At 54.7% G+C, this 14,454-nt stretch overlaps 1 pseudogene; it reads left to right on the plus strand.

Moving 5' to 3' along the window:
* Nucleotides 1-3,385: 3,385 nt before the first annotated feature.
* LOC135893938 (trophoblast glycoprotein-like) lies at nucleotides 3,386-14,005 on the plus strand (annotated as a pseudogene).
* The last annotated feature ends 449 nt before the right edge of the window (nucleotides 14,006-14,454 follow it).

Raw genomic sequence — 14,454 nt, forward strand, 5'->3', positions numbered from 1 at the left:
CCTGGTCCGTGTCTGTTACAATAATACAAATAATTTCACCTATTATCAATCAATCAGTCTCTTTCTTTCTTTCTTTCTTTCTTTCTTTCTTTCTTTCTTTCTTTCTTTCTTTCTTTCTTTCTTTGTGTGAAATTTCTCATTATGGGTTTTGTCTTTTAACCTAATCTTCAGATGATGTTGGATCTTGGAAGAGCCAAATTTGGTTCCTGGTCTAAATTATGACCATGGTCCAGGGACTAAATGTAGCAAAATGCAGGGGGAGGGAGAGGAAGTGAACATGTATTTAGGTGCATCTGGTGGTTTAAATCATTGGGATTTTTTATATGTTTACGTGTGTTGTTTCTGTGTGTTCAGCCAAGCGAGAGGAGGAGGATGGGGGAATGTAACTTCTAGCTATGGGACTTATCTAGTCTCCTTATCTATAGTATCTCAACATCTCACAATTTTTAATGTATTTATTCTCATAACACCCCTGTGACATAAGAGTTTGTTATGATCACCATTTTATTGATGAGGGACTGAGACACAGAGAAGCTAAACAATTTCCCCAGTTAAACAGGACGTCTTTCTGTGAAAGAGCAGGGAACTGAATGCAGGTTTCCAAAGTGGCAAGCTAGTACCCTAGTCATTAGGTTAGGGCAGGGGTAGTCAATTATTTTTTGTCAAGGTCCAAATTTCTTGATCAAGGTATAGTCAAGGTCCAGACTCCAGAGAAAATAATAATAAAACAACAACAACAATGAGAATAAATAAAAAATAAATAAAAAGATGTTGGGGTCAAAAGCATCTGGTGTTCCAGATTTGGTGCACAGTCTGCCTAGTGACTACCCCTGGGTTAGGGCTTTCACTAAATGACACTGTGATACAAATGCCTGCTCCGGTGATGGCCCATGATCCGCACAGCAGCTGCATTTTGCCATGTAGTAACCTGTCACTGAATCAGAAACAGGCCCAGGGGATAAAACTCCAAACCCAGGATGAAGCCATGTTCTAGGGCAGGTACATACTTGCACTGTAGCTGCTGCTGACAGATCCGGGCTCTCTGTCCCTTGGGGATCCCCTGGGTAGCTTGTCCTGCCAAGTCATGATGTGTGTGTGGATGTATGCATGGCTTGGCCTGCCTGGCTCTGCCAGACTCTCCCACGTTTAAGAAGGATGAATTCAAACTGGGACAGGTGCAGAGAAGGGCTACTAGGATGATCCGAGGAATGGATCATGTCCTATGAAAGGAGACTCAAAGAGCTTGGCTTGTTTAGCCTAACCAGAAGAAGGCTGAGGGGAGATATGATTGCTCTCTATAAATATATCAGAGGGATAAATACCAGGGAGGGAGAGGAATTATTTAAGCTCAGTACCAATGTGGACACAAGAACAAATGGATATAACAGGGGAAGGCAATCTATGGCACGCGTGCTGAAGGCGGCACGCGAGCTGATTTTCAGTGGCACTCACACTGCCCGGGGCCTGGCCACCGGTCTGGGGGGCTCTGCATTTTAATTTAATTTTAAATGAAGCTTCTTAAACATTTTAAAAACCTTATTTACTTTACATACAACAATAGTTTAGTTATATATTATAGACTTATAGAAAGAGACCTTCTAAAAACATTAAACTGTATTACTGGCACGTGAAACCTTAAATTAGAGTGAATAAATGAAGACTCGGCACATCGCTTCTGAAAGGTTGCTGACCCCTGGGATATAAACTGGCCATCAGGAAGTTTAGACTTGAAATTAGACGAAGGTTTCTAACCATGAGAGGAGTGAAGTTCTGGAACAGCCTTCCAAGGGGAGCAGTGGAGGCAAAAGACATATCTGGCTTCAAGACTAAGCTTGATAAATTTATGGAGGGGATGGTATAATGGGATAGCCTAATTTTGGCAATTAATTGATCTTTGACTATTAGCAGTAAATATGCCCAATGGTCTGTGATGGGATGTTAGATGGGGTGGGATCTGAGTTACTACAGAGAATTCTTTCTTGGGTGTCTGGCTGGTGAGTTGCCCACATGCTCAGGGTTTAGCTGATCGCCATATTTGGGGTCAGAAAGGGATTTTCCTCCAGGGCAGATTGGCAGAGGCCCTGGGAGGTTTTCGCCTTCCTCTGCAGCGTGGGGCACTGGTCACTTGCTGGAGGATTCTCTGCACCTTGATGTCTGTAAACCACAAGTTGAGGACTTCAGTAGCTCAGACATAGGTCAGGGGTTTGTTACAGGAGTGGGTGGGTGAGATTCTGTGGCCTGTGTGGTGCAGGAGGTCAGACTAGACGATCATAATGGTCCCTTCTGATCTTAAAGTCTATGGGGTGTGTGTGGATGTACTGGCTTGGCCTGCCTGGCTCTGCCAGACTCTCTGTGTGCAGACCTGGTTTGTGTGTGTCACTTGTGTCAACCTGCCTGCGATCTGCCTGTGACTGATTTGTCACTCGGTGTGGGTGTGTCTGGGTGGGGGGCTGTCTGCCTGGCGGTGTTCGCCTGTGTCTGGCGGTCCTGGCCGCCCACGCGAGGCGTTTGCCTGCCCCTGGCAGCACATGGCAGCCCCGGGGCCCCCAGACGCTGCGGGCCGGATGCAGGGGGGGGGGGGAGGACGGGTTTCAAAGGGGCCAGTCCCCGGGGCAGCAGGTACCGCGGGCCGGGCAGGGGGGACGAAGGGGGCCGGCTGGAAGGAGGCGGGGGGCGGGCAGCGGGCGAGTCCCCTCCCCGCCGGCCCCGCCCGCTGCCTTTGAATCTCGTTCAGCCCATTGTGCGCTCGCGGCGGAGCCCGGTGGGAAGGGGAGCGGACTCTGCCCGCGGCGGGGAACGGGTGAGTACCCGCGGGCCGGCCCCGGCCCAGGCTGGGGGTCCCCGGTCCCAGCCCCGGGGGAGGCTTCCTCCCACCCGGCCAGAGGGCAACTTCTGCGCCCCCCGGTCACTCGGGGGGCGAGATGCGGGGACCGGATCGGGACCGGCTGGGGGATCCCAGGACAGGGGCAAAATGCCCAGAAACTTTGGGGAGAAGAGGGGGTGAGGGGTGTGCAAAGGGGCCTGCAAAGGGCAGGGGAGCTGGGGGTGCAAAGGAGCCGGGGGTGTGTGAAAGGGGCCGGCAGAGAGAGGTTGGGGGTGCAAGGGGCGGGGAGGGGGAGCTGGGGGTGCAAAGGAGCCGGCGGGGGGAGGGGCTGCAGAAGGCAGGTGGGTGGGGGCAAGGGGACCCTAAGGGAGAGGTGGGGAGGGAATAGAGATCATGGGGGTATATGAAAGAAGGGAAGAAGGATCGTGGGGGATGGGATACTGCTTAAGGGACGGGGGGACCAGGGAGTGCTGACCAGGGTGCAGTGCCCAGCTCTGGCGGCATGTCTCTGTTAACAGCTCTCAGAGGAGGCTGGGGGGGGAGGCTGGTTTGTTTAGCATCATGCTGGACTCTAGTGGCCCCCCCTTTGTCTGCAGGCGTGTTGGAAATGTCCCTCCGGGAGCCCCCCCCTGCCAGTCTGGGGTCCTGGGGGCTCCTGCTCCTGAGCCTTCTCCTTGCCCCGCTTGCCTGCCCGGCGTGCCCAGCCCCCTGCGAGTGTTCGGAACCAGCCCGGACTGTCAAGTGTGTCCTGAAGGAGCTGAGTGTTGTTCCGGCCGAGATCCCCAGGTACACCCGCAACCTCTTCATCACCAGCAACCAGATCGCTCGCATCAGCAGCCGGGACTTCCAGGGGCTGCCCAACCTGGTCACCCTCTCCCTGGCCAACAACAGGTAACGCCCCAGACTGCTGGGTGGGAGATGGTGCTTAGGGCAGCGTAAGATTCTCTCTCCTCCATCTGAGGAAATACGCTTTATTTTTAGACTGTGGAACTCACTGCCACAAGATGCCCCTGCAGCCAGAAGCTTAGCAGGATTCCAAAAAGGATTAGATGCTTATAATCAATAATGAACATCCACATAACCCCCTTGCATAAGGAAAGGTCAGTTTATTTCAGAAGGGATCTAAATGCTCATGCTTCAGGGCATGAGTCAGCTGCTCACTGGTGGGGGTCAGGAAGAAACTTCCCCTATGGGCAGGGCATTCCATAGTTGCCCATTACGTGGTTTCTTGCACCTCCTGTGAAGCATCACTCAGAGACGGCGCAGCAGGCTAGCTGGAGCACTAATCTGGCATGGTTATTCCGGTGTCTGTAACCCATTTGTAAATGGCCATGGCTGTAGCTTCTTGGCACCATACACCCCTGCCGGTGCATATTTATACAATAGAAATGTGTATGTTGTCAATGTAAACCCCCACCCTACCTCCACGTGCATCCAGTGGGAAATCTGCAAGTGCCTTTGGGCTCGTTTTGGTTTTGCTGCATTCAGAGCCCATTGGCCCCTTGAATTAACACAAGGAGCTGACCTCTGAGTGTCTGGACGGGCTCAGCAGGCCTGAGAGGTTAAGGTGGCCTTAGCACCATAATGCAGCTGATAAAGATACTATTGCATCCGACTCAGCTAGGCGAGGGGCTTCTGCTGCCCTCCAGCTTTTCCAATGGGTCTGAGTTTTCACACCTAGAAACCTGGTGAGCTGCACCTCTCAGCAGTGAGCTGCACCCGAACCTTGAATTCTCTCCCAGGGGACTCAGCGGCTCTGATCCTCAGTCCCATGAAAATGTCTAATTTCCCCATAGTTGTAAAGATTAAAAGTGCTGCTGGATCTCACTGGGGAGCCTTCGTCTCCCGCTCTCCTGAGCCAGAGAAATGGGGCTCCCACTGGAGTGTGCCAGACCTTACAGGGCCCAGTCCTGGTGAGTGAGTCCGTAGGAAAGCGAAGCTCTCATTGGCCTTGCAGAGCGCCCACTGGCAGTGCAGCATTCTGGCAGCTGTTTGGATTTTGCACCTGCAGGGCACATTCAGGGGGCTGTTTGTGTCTAGAGATCCTACGACCAATGTAGAGGGATCTTTCAGTTTACCTTGGTGTGTACAGGAAGCCAATGCAATAAAGTATCCGGGGAGCAGGCTGGCAAGCAGTAGCGGGCGAAACATTTGGGGAAGCCCAGATCAGTGTGGTATAACTGGGAAGCCTGAGTCCCACTTCCCACCACCCGCAAGGTCTGATGAGCTCAGCGAAGCTGGCACGTGCAGAATTCAATCTGAACTTGTCCTCCGCTCAGTGTGTTGGGAGCCCTCGGTGCACAGATGGCAAGCCGGGCATGCTGCTTTCTGGAGACCCCGCCCCATGCGCTGTGACGGATTTAAGGCAGAGCATCAGCTCAGCCTTGCTGGGGATGAGTTGGCTTCTGAAGGGTACGGAGCTGCTCCAATGTGACTTTCCTGCAGGCTTCCCTCAGAAAAACTTCTTGTGAAAGTGACTTGAACGGTTAAAATCCAAAGGCAAAGGAGTGGCCTTCAAATAGTTCTCCTGGGAGCTTGGGCCGGGTACTGTAGGATGCTGAGCACGTCCTTCCACAGTTGTTGGGTCCAGGTCAGGACTTGGGGAGACCCTGTGTGGTGACTAGCAGCACAAACTGTTAGTCCAGGAGCCAGAGGGAACCACGGGTCCTGTCTGTGCCTAGCAGACTCAATAAAGAATCCTCTTTCTATCTGTTATAACAAAGGCTTCTCCCTTCCATGCTTCAGGGAAAGAACCAACCTCTAATCTAAGGGGTTAGGAAGAAATTTCCTCTATCTAGAACCGCCCACTGCAGAGTTTCTTGCACCTTTGTCCAAGGTAGCTGGTGCTGGCTGGTGTCAGAGGCAGGATACTGGGCTGGCTGGACCGTGGGTCTGAGCCTGTCTGTCCTTTCCAATTCTCTGTACTGTGAGGGACACTGCAAGTACTTTGCGGGGTCACTTAAGACTCGGGTTGGCTTGTCGGGTCTGGTCCTTTGTGCTGGTTTCACGGCGGGTTGTGAATATTTGTCCCTGGTATTTCTGAAGAGGCTGATTGAGGTGCCTTGGCAGTGCTGCCAGGGGGTCTCTCAGGCGGACGTCGAATAGGGATGCCTTGTACGGCTGTGCTCTGAGCAGCAGCGTCTGCGCGTGCTGGGACTTGGCCGTCTGCGCCAGAGAGAGCGCGTGGACCGGAGGTGGGTGGTGTCTGTAGCAGATGGACAAAAAGGAGTGAAAATCAGGTACATTCACTTCCTAGAGTGTTACCTACAGGGACAGGCCTGCGCAGTGCGAGAGAAGTGAATTTAGTGCAGCATTGACAGCCCTGGAGACTGGAGCACTCGATTTAGCCACCGAGCAGGCAGCAGCAGGAAGCCAGCTACCCTGCCAGTCTCAGGCATGGTAAAGGGTGTGCAGATTGTTCGTCACGACAGCCAGCAAGGCGCCGTTTGTACCTGTGGTTTTGTGAAGGAATTGGGCTGAGATCCACCAACTTGTGTCAGGCCGGCAGCTGAATGCTGTCAGATGTCACTACCGAGCTCGGCTGGATGCAAACCAGCATCCTAGGGGAGGAAGGCTCCTTACTGGGTCCCTGAGCCTCGGTATGGAAGGCTGAAAACAGGTGGGAAACCAGGAGCTGTTTTGCCAAGGCACTGCCAGACTGGAGCAGACTGTGGTCCACCTAAGCCCGTCTCTTGTCTGGCAGCGCTTCAGGGGAAGGTGCTAGTAACTCTGCAGTAGGCGCAGGCACTAAGGTAAGTTTTCCCCTCTGATCAGACGTCACTTGGGTCGGTATAAACCTTTCCACATACAGACCTCCTCTGCCATCCGCGCTCCAACTCCACTTCCATACGGGGTCCCAGCAAGGCACAGAGCTAGCTTTGATGATGCAGGGGGCTGGGGGGAAGGGGAGGCTTGCCTGGGTGCTTCACCTCTAATGGCACCTGCCAGATGCTGCCTGGGTGGACCAGCGTCTCGCCAGTGCAGTGGTCCCTACTGGGCTGTAAGGTCTCGTGAACAGAACCACGGCCTGCTTTTGAACTCCCACCAGGCACTGGAACCCTGCGGCACAGCTGTGTGAAAACAGGCCTGCCAGAACCGCTGGAGAGCCTGGGGCTGTTTGGTTTGGTTCAGTACATTGGGGTCAGGTCCTCCCCCAGCATGGAGGCGAAGGGACCACAGGAGAGAGCATGGCACCAGCTCCACTTCCGAGGTCTGGCGTGGAGCTCTCTAGTGCACCGGGCTTTTTGGCTGATACGTCCTGCCTGTCCTTGAGCTAGTGTTTAGAATGGTGTTGGGCAAGGCTGGCAGGGTTTAGAGCAGGGGTCTCAAACTCAAATGACGACGAGGGCCACATAAGAACTAGTACGTTGGCCCGAGGGCCGCATTACTGACACCTCCCCTCGTGCTGCCCTCGGCCCCGCCCCCACTCCACCCCTTCCATGAGGCCCCGCCCATTCCCTGCCCCCATTCCAACCCCTTCCCCAAAATCCCCACCCCAACTCCGCCCCTCCCTGCCCCCAGGGGGTACAAGATGGGTGTGGCAGGGGCTCAGGGCAGGGAGTTGGGGTGTGGGGGGCAGGAGGGGTGAGGGGTGCGGCAGGGGGTCAGGGTGCAGGAGGGGTGCGGCAGGGGGCTCAGGGCAGTGAGGGGAGCTGTGCGGGGTGTAGCAGGGGGTCAGAGTGCAAGGTGCGGCATGGGGCTCAGGGCGGGCAGGCAGGCAGGGAACCTGCCCTGCCCCCGCTGCGTGTCGGGCCCGAGCCGCTCTAGGTAAATGCGGGGGTGGGGGGCCGCGAGGAGCTCGCGGGCCGCAGAAAATAACCCCGCAGGCCGCATGCGTGTGTTTGAGACCCCTGGTTTAGAGGAGCCCACGGCTGCAGCTTTCCCTGGTTCTCATCATCCTGTGTAGGATGCGCCCGTCCCTGGGTTTGGGGGTGAGGGGCTCACGTCCTCAAGCCAGGCCTAGCTGTGGAGTTACAGGACCATGATCAGGAGCTGCCAGAGGATGGCGGGTGGGGACCAGTATATGGGGAGGAGCCAGGGAGGTACAGTGGGGAGGAAACATTTTTTGCCAACAGCTGTAGCTGGTGTAGGAGAGCGGAAGGGAAAACCCACCATTGTGCTCCTGATCTAAAGAACATCTTGGGCTCCATCTAGCAGGGATGGCTGCAGATGTTCCCTGGGAATGGTGGCCACCTCCTCTCCATGCTCCTTTCCTCTGCCTCTCCCTGTTGTTGACCCAGCCCCTCAGCTGAGTTTCCATGTTCTCACTGGCTAGGACAAAGGCTGGAGCAGCTGGGAAAGCCATCTGCAGGGAACGGAGCTGGGAGGCATGTCACTTGTGTCCTCAGTAACTTTTCAAAGCCGGCCCTTGGAGGAGAAAAGCCCATGGTTAGATCATTGAACCAGTCAGCCCCTTTTGCATGGGCCTCTTTAAAAGCTCCCCTTGGTACCCATTGCCAGATCAGGTACGTTCAGCAGGGAGAGGAAGGTTTCACTGTGACTTGGGGACCTGTCTCTGCTAGGCCAGCGCAGGCCAGGCTCCGGTCGGCCGCGTGTGCCTGGTCCCCATGTTCCATGTCACTCCCACCTGGCCGGTTCCACAGGATCGGCACTTCTCACCCCACCGCCAGGGAAAGAGAAGTGCTGACATTGCCATGGCAACAAGCTTACAGGAGATGCAGCTTGGAAACAGACCCTGGCGGGGCTGATGCTGTGGGAACCTCTCTCTCTCTCTCTCGGCTGAGACCCGCCAGTGCTCTGCGACCGGCTGGGGAGGAGGTCGGTACCACTGCCTGGGAATCGGCGCCTGGGTTTTCATTGGGACTGACTGGCTCGCGGACGAGGCAATGGGCGAGCGAGCCTGGATCTCTAACCCACAGCCAGCCGGCATTGGTGAGCGCAGGCGGTACTGTCAGGCGGCCAGTCAGTGGCTGATGCAGACAGAGTCTGAGTGATTCCTGTCCTGAGCAGGCAAGTGTTCACATCACCAAAACTACCTGCCCATTGGCACTAACAGGCCCCATTGTTGGCCAGTTCAACCCAGGGGCCCAAGGCTGGCTGGACCGTGGGCTCTGCTCTCCTCCCACTAGCGCCCCCTCTGGCGCAGAGCCAAGGCACGCTGGCAGGGCTGTGGGGAGCAGGGGGGCTGGCACTGCTGTCCATGCTGTAGCTGTTCCCCGGGATAGAAGACTTCAGCCGCCAGCACCTTTCACCAGCACGTGATCCTGAGATGCAGCTGGGGGGTGGGCTTCCACCAGTCATGAGTGACCCTGCTCCACCCCACCAAGGTGATCTTTGGAGAAGGCTAGATAGCCCCCCCTAGAATAAACCAGGCTAGGCCTGCTGCTGCCCAGTCCCGGCAGGGGGACGATACAAAGGACTTGGAATTTATTACTTTCTTTTGAGTCTGTATTCACTCTCAGTGTGGTGTGCGGGCGTTTGAGGCACTCTGGCAAACCAGAGCTAGTTAGTCCGCTTGGGGCGAGGAACTTTGAGCCAAGCTCCTGGGTCTATCGCTGGAATCACAGAGCCATGGGGTTAGAAGGGACCACCAGGGTCATCTAGTCTAATCGCCTGCCGAGATGCAGGATTCGCTGTGTCTAAACCATCCAAGCCAGGTGGCTACCCTGGGTAAGCCATTGTCCAATCAAGTCACCGAGGCCTACCATTTTTCAGAAGTAGCCTCTCATTTTGGCTTTACTCTCTGGGTCTCCGCTTCCTTCTCGCAGGATGGTGGTGAGGGGCCGATGGTACTTCCTGCTGAAGGAGGATTGTGAGGGGTAATGCATCAGCATTTGCAGAACTCCTCGAAAGGTGCTAGTAGCCTCCTTAGTAGTATCCTCTTGTGATGCAAGCCCTGTGGCGGCTGGTCGCAGAGATGTAGTTGAGTCACCGGCATTGTTCCAGCCATGGGACTCTCAGCCGGAGAACCAGGCTGGGCTGGGGACGGTGGGGGCGAGGCAGTGTGTTCCCATGATCATGTTGACGGGTGTGTGCAATGTTTAATACTGTCAAATGGTTCTGGCGTCACACACAACCTTGCAAAAAGACGACTGGGAAGCAGCATCTGTGTCCTGCTCCTGGAACGTGATCTGCAGCCCAATGAGGTCAGTGAAAAGACTTCTGTGGATTCAGTGGGGTTTGGATCAGGCCCTTAGTTGTGAGCCCTTCATAGCACGTACTGTGACTGTACAGCACCTAGCACCATGGGCCTCTGATTCTGATTTAGAGCCTTCGGGCACCACTGCAGTAGAAATAAAGCAAGTTCCATGAGCTCCAAATACCCAGCGGAGTAAGGAAGCGGAACCTGCTTCCCAGTTCCCTGTGTCTCATTTATCTACCAAAGAAATTAACACCAACTGCCAGCCCTGCGTAGTGTCTTTGCTTCTCTGCTGTGTGCAGTCAGAGTGTTGGATCTGATTGCGAAAGGAACGGAGACCTGTGCAGAGGACAGCCCCAGTAATTGTCTCTGTGGGTGTCGTGAGGCTGCAGTTTTCTCCTGGAGTATTTCTTTAGCAACTGGACTAGGCAGCTGGGTGGCTTAATGTCTAGGCAGAAACCTTGCTATAGCTTCTCCTTCCTGGGTGGGCCTGCATATGGCTACAAAACCCTGCAAAGGGGCTAAGGCTTCGGAGCTGTGTTTAGCCACAGTGGCCGTGAGCCTGGGCACAAGATGGGGAGAAGTAGCTGCCATCTTAACACAGCTTAGTATTCAAAGGGTGGCCAAACCCTGGCCTGGATGAAGTCAATGGGTGGTATGTCTACATGGCGATTAGACCCCCGCGGCTGGCTCGGGCCAGCGGACTCAGGCTTAGCGCTGTTTAATTGCAGTGTAAACGTTCACACTTGGGCTGCAGCCCAAGCTCTGGGACACTCTACTTTGCAGGGTCCTAGAACCCAGGCTCTGGCCTGAGCCCGAAGGTCTACACCACATTTAAACAGCCCCTTGGCCCCAGTCAGCTGGCACGGGCCAGCCGCAGGGGTCTAACCGCAGTGTAGACGTACCCTGTGCATCTTGCCATTGGTTTCCGTGGGAACAGGATCGGGGCCTGTCATCAAAATTCTAGGCTCTAGTTCTGTCTAAGCCAGTGCCTGAGCTCCTAGGGTGTCTTGGCTGTTTGGGGCAGAGAGACTTGAACCTGCTGCTTGTGTCCGTTTAAGTAGGAGGGGTGCTTAGCTCAGAGCTCACATTCCCCCTTGATTGAGTCTGGGTTCTGTAAAAATAGCTCCTCTTCATAATAAAAACACCACCTTCGGAGCCAGGGTGCCTGACAAACGGTAGTCAGTTAGCCTCCCGAGGCGCTGATAAGGTCACTTCATCCACCTCTGAAATCCAGCTGCCGCTTGGAAGCCCCCCAAATATTCGCCTGTAGCTAAACGGAATGGGTTGGATTCAGACCCTACGCTGGCGTCCGTCAGGAGGAAGTGAGTGGAGCTAGACAGGGTGTTGGGTCAAGTAACTTCCTAGCGAGGCGGCTCTGCCTGCAGGTGTCGGGGTAGGGCAGCAGCTGAGTTCTAAGGCGCGTTTCAAACACAGATTTAAAGGACCAGCGTGCGGCAAAGCTCCGCACGCACAAACCTCGGTTTCTGAGAAATAATTTCCAGTCGGTTGCATTCTCACCTCTGCCTTTGGCCAATAGTTAGTAGAATTTCAGGCGTTGCAATTGCAAAGTAAGTGTTAGCGCTGAAGCTGTCCTGAGCTGCTCCGGCTGGCTTATGACTTGGGAGGGTGGGACTGAGACAAACCGCTCTCGTTTCCCTCTAATAATCCCATGAGCCACGAGGAACTGGGGCTGTTACCTGTGCCTCAAGCAGCCAAAAAACGGGCCTGACTCTCCAGTGACCTGGCTAACTGCAGTGGGGTTACTCCTGATGACAAACCCAGCTGAGTGGGACGAGGATCAGCCCCTATGTTTTTATTGTATGGAACCAGAATCGTCCAAGGAACATCCCAAATCCACATGAAAGACCCCTCTGGGATCAGTATGTTCCCAGATGTCACAGGAATGTTACAGGCCTTCAGCCAACTCCTTTGTGGGGGGAACTAGGCCCTGTGCTAATAGAGAACTGAGCCCCCTCAACTCCTATTGAAGTCAGCGGGAACCGCAGATATTCAGCGGTTTGCAGGATCGGGCCCAACATTAGCCCAGCTAAGGGCAGGAATAATTCATGCTCTTGAAATTGACTTAACACTAAGTGGCATCCCCCTGCCCCCATCCCCCTTGGAAAGGAGGAGAGGAATAAACTGCATGCAAAGGCCTTTTGGCCACCCCGGGTCCCTTTGTCGCTCACATGAGGGAGGCATGAATGATGAAGAGCATCTGGAGTTAATCACCTTCTTGGAGGGTGGCTGACTCCTGCAGATCCTCAGGGATGTGTTTCCACCCACAACCATTTGCATTTTGGAGACCAGCATGTGAACATCTGACAGTGGAATTTGGTTCTGTGGGTGTGATTAAAACTCGGCTTTTCTTAAAGGGACAGTGGCAAGTTCCAGAATAACACTAAGTCCTGTGGTGATCCCACACCTCTCAAATCACTTTACAAAGGCGCCTACGCTCATTCCCATTTTACAAATGGGGAAACTGAGGCCAAGAGGAAGTGATGTGACTTGTCCAAGGCCAGACAGTGAGTCAGTGGCAAAGGTGAGAGTAGGAAACTTTTTACTGAAGAATCCAAGGGCCGGGCACACACAACCTGTTGCACTAAATCTCTCCAGAGGGAGAACCAATATCTCCTTATACAAGCAGGTTTCTTGGGATCTATATAGTTGCAACTGGAGTAATTCCCTTCGAGATCCAGGTGTGTGTGGAAGAAGAAAAAGACGCAAAGGTTCTTGTGTGTCCCTGGCAAGCAGGAGTCCCAGCATTGGTACTGAGAGCATGAAGGCTCCTCTCAGAGGAGAGACCCCAGGCGATTAATGAGATTGTCTGGGCCTCATTAAAGCATCCAAAATCAGAGCCCACTGGGCCCTGCGCTCTCGTTAAATGCGATGGGACAGTTAGGGCAGGCAGGCGGTGCTGCTTGCCATCCCTACAGGCTAAATCCTCCATTTGCTACTACATGGGCCTTGCCAACGTATCTTCAGCTTGATGCAAAGGGAGTTCTTTCTCCAGGGCCCAGTCACACCCCCTGGGAAATGGACTGAGACCCAGCAAACTCATTGCATACAGGCATTGACTAGTCATGGGTGGAAAGAGCTTTAGAGCTGGGTGAGAAGGGTGACCTAGAGGTGAAAGGCCCCAGTTCCGAGGTGCTGGGCCGTTGCCAAGGGATGGGATCGGAGCCGTTGGGTCTCCTGGGATATTTGACATGAGCATGACTATTTCTCTCTCCCACCCCAGGATCAGCGCTGTGGAGTCACAGGCCTTCTCTGCCCTCCCCAGCCTGCGTTACCTGGACTTGAGCAATAACCGCTTGGCTACCATCCACCCCGACGCTTTCAACTCCAGGAACAACTCCATCCGGGAGCTGAACCTGAGCCGCTCGCTCTACAACTCCTCCGCCATCCGGCCTGTGGCAGCTGCCATCGTCCAGGGCGGCTTCCGGAGTCTCTCCAAGCTGGAGCTGACCAACAATGAGATCGTCTACCTGCCTCTGGGCATGTTCTCTAGCCTCCGCAGCCTCCGGCACCTGGACTTGAGGAACAACTCCCTGGTGGACATCAAGAACTCCACCTTTGCTGGCCTCGACCTCGAGCACCTCGACTTGACCTTGAACGCCCTCAAGACCCTGCGGATCGAGGCACTGGCTGAGCTGGGGCGGCAGCTGCGCCTTCGCCTCTTCCTGAGGGACAATCCTTTCGTGTGCAACTGCGACATCGAGGACCTGGTGAGCTGGCTGAATCAGAGCCAGCAGGTGGCTGACGTGGAGAAACTGGCCTGCGTCTTCCCCCGGCACCTCCAGAACACATCCCTGATGGACCTGGCCGGGGCAGAGCTGGGCTGCCACTCCAGCCAGCACCGCAAAAACACTCTGCAGACCTCCTACGTCTTCCTGGGCGTTGTTCTGGGCATCATCGGCGTGGTCTTCCTCTTTGTACTCTACCTGAACCGCAGGGGCATCAAGACGTGGGTGAACAGCACGCGGGACGCCTGCCGCAACTTCATGGAGGAGTATCGCTATCGTTACGAGATCGACTCCGACCCCCGCGTCACCCAGGTCTCCACCTTGGACATATGACCACGTTCCTCTCAGGAGCTCTTTGGATGGCTTTGTGAGCTTCCAGGCGTGGCCTGGTGCTACCCATCTCCCGAACCAATTCATCTGCTTGGTGATGAGCTGTGACGCTCCTTGTGACGGAGTTAGAACTTTTTTCTTCTCCTGTTGGAGAAGGCGCAATCTTTTTTCTTCTCCTGCTGGGGGGGAAGGCGCAATCTCCCCTTGCATGGTCTGTCTCTTGCACCGTATTACCAGCCCTAGGGGAACCCCTCTGGCAGTGGGACTCAGCCTTGGGCAGATCTCTTTGTGGGCATTATAAAGCGGACACAAGACAGGGATTTCTGCCTTCCTTTGGCGTCAAGCTTCCATTCGGGTATTTTTGGGGTGGGAGGCTCTATCCAATGCAGGGAGTTGCTGCAGTGGGAACACAAGAACTGCCCCACGGGACCAACCCACTGGCTCGGTTCGCT

This window comes from Emys orbicularis, chromosome 23 (assembly GCF_028017835.1).
Source record: "Emys orbicularis isolate rEmyOrb1 chromosome 23, rEmyOrb1.hap1, whole genome shotgun sequence".
Taxonomy (NCBI): Eukaryota; Metazoa; Chordata; order Testudines; family Emydidae; genus Emys; species Emys orbicularis.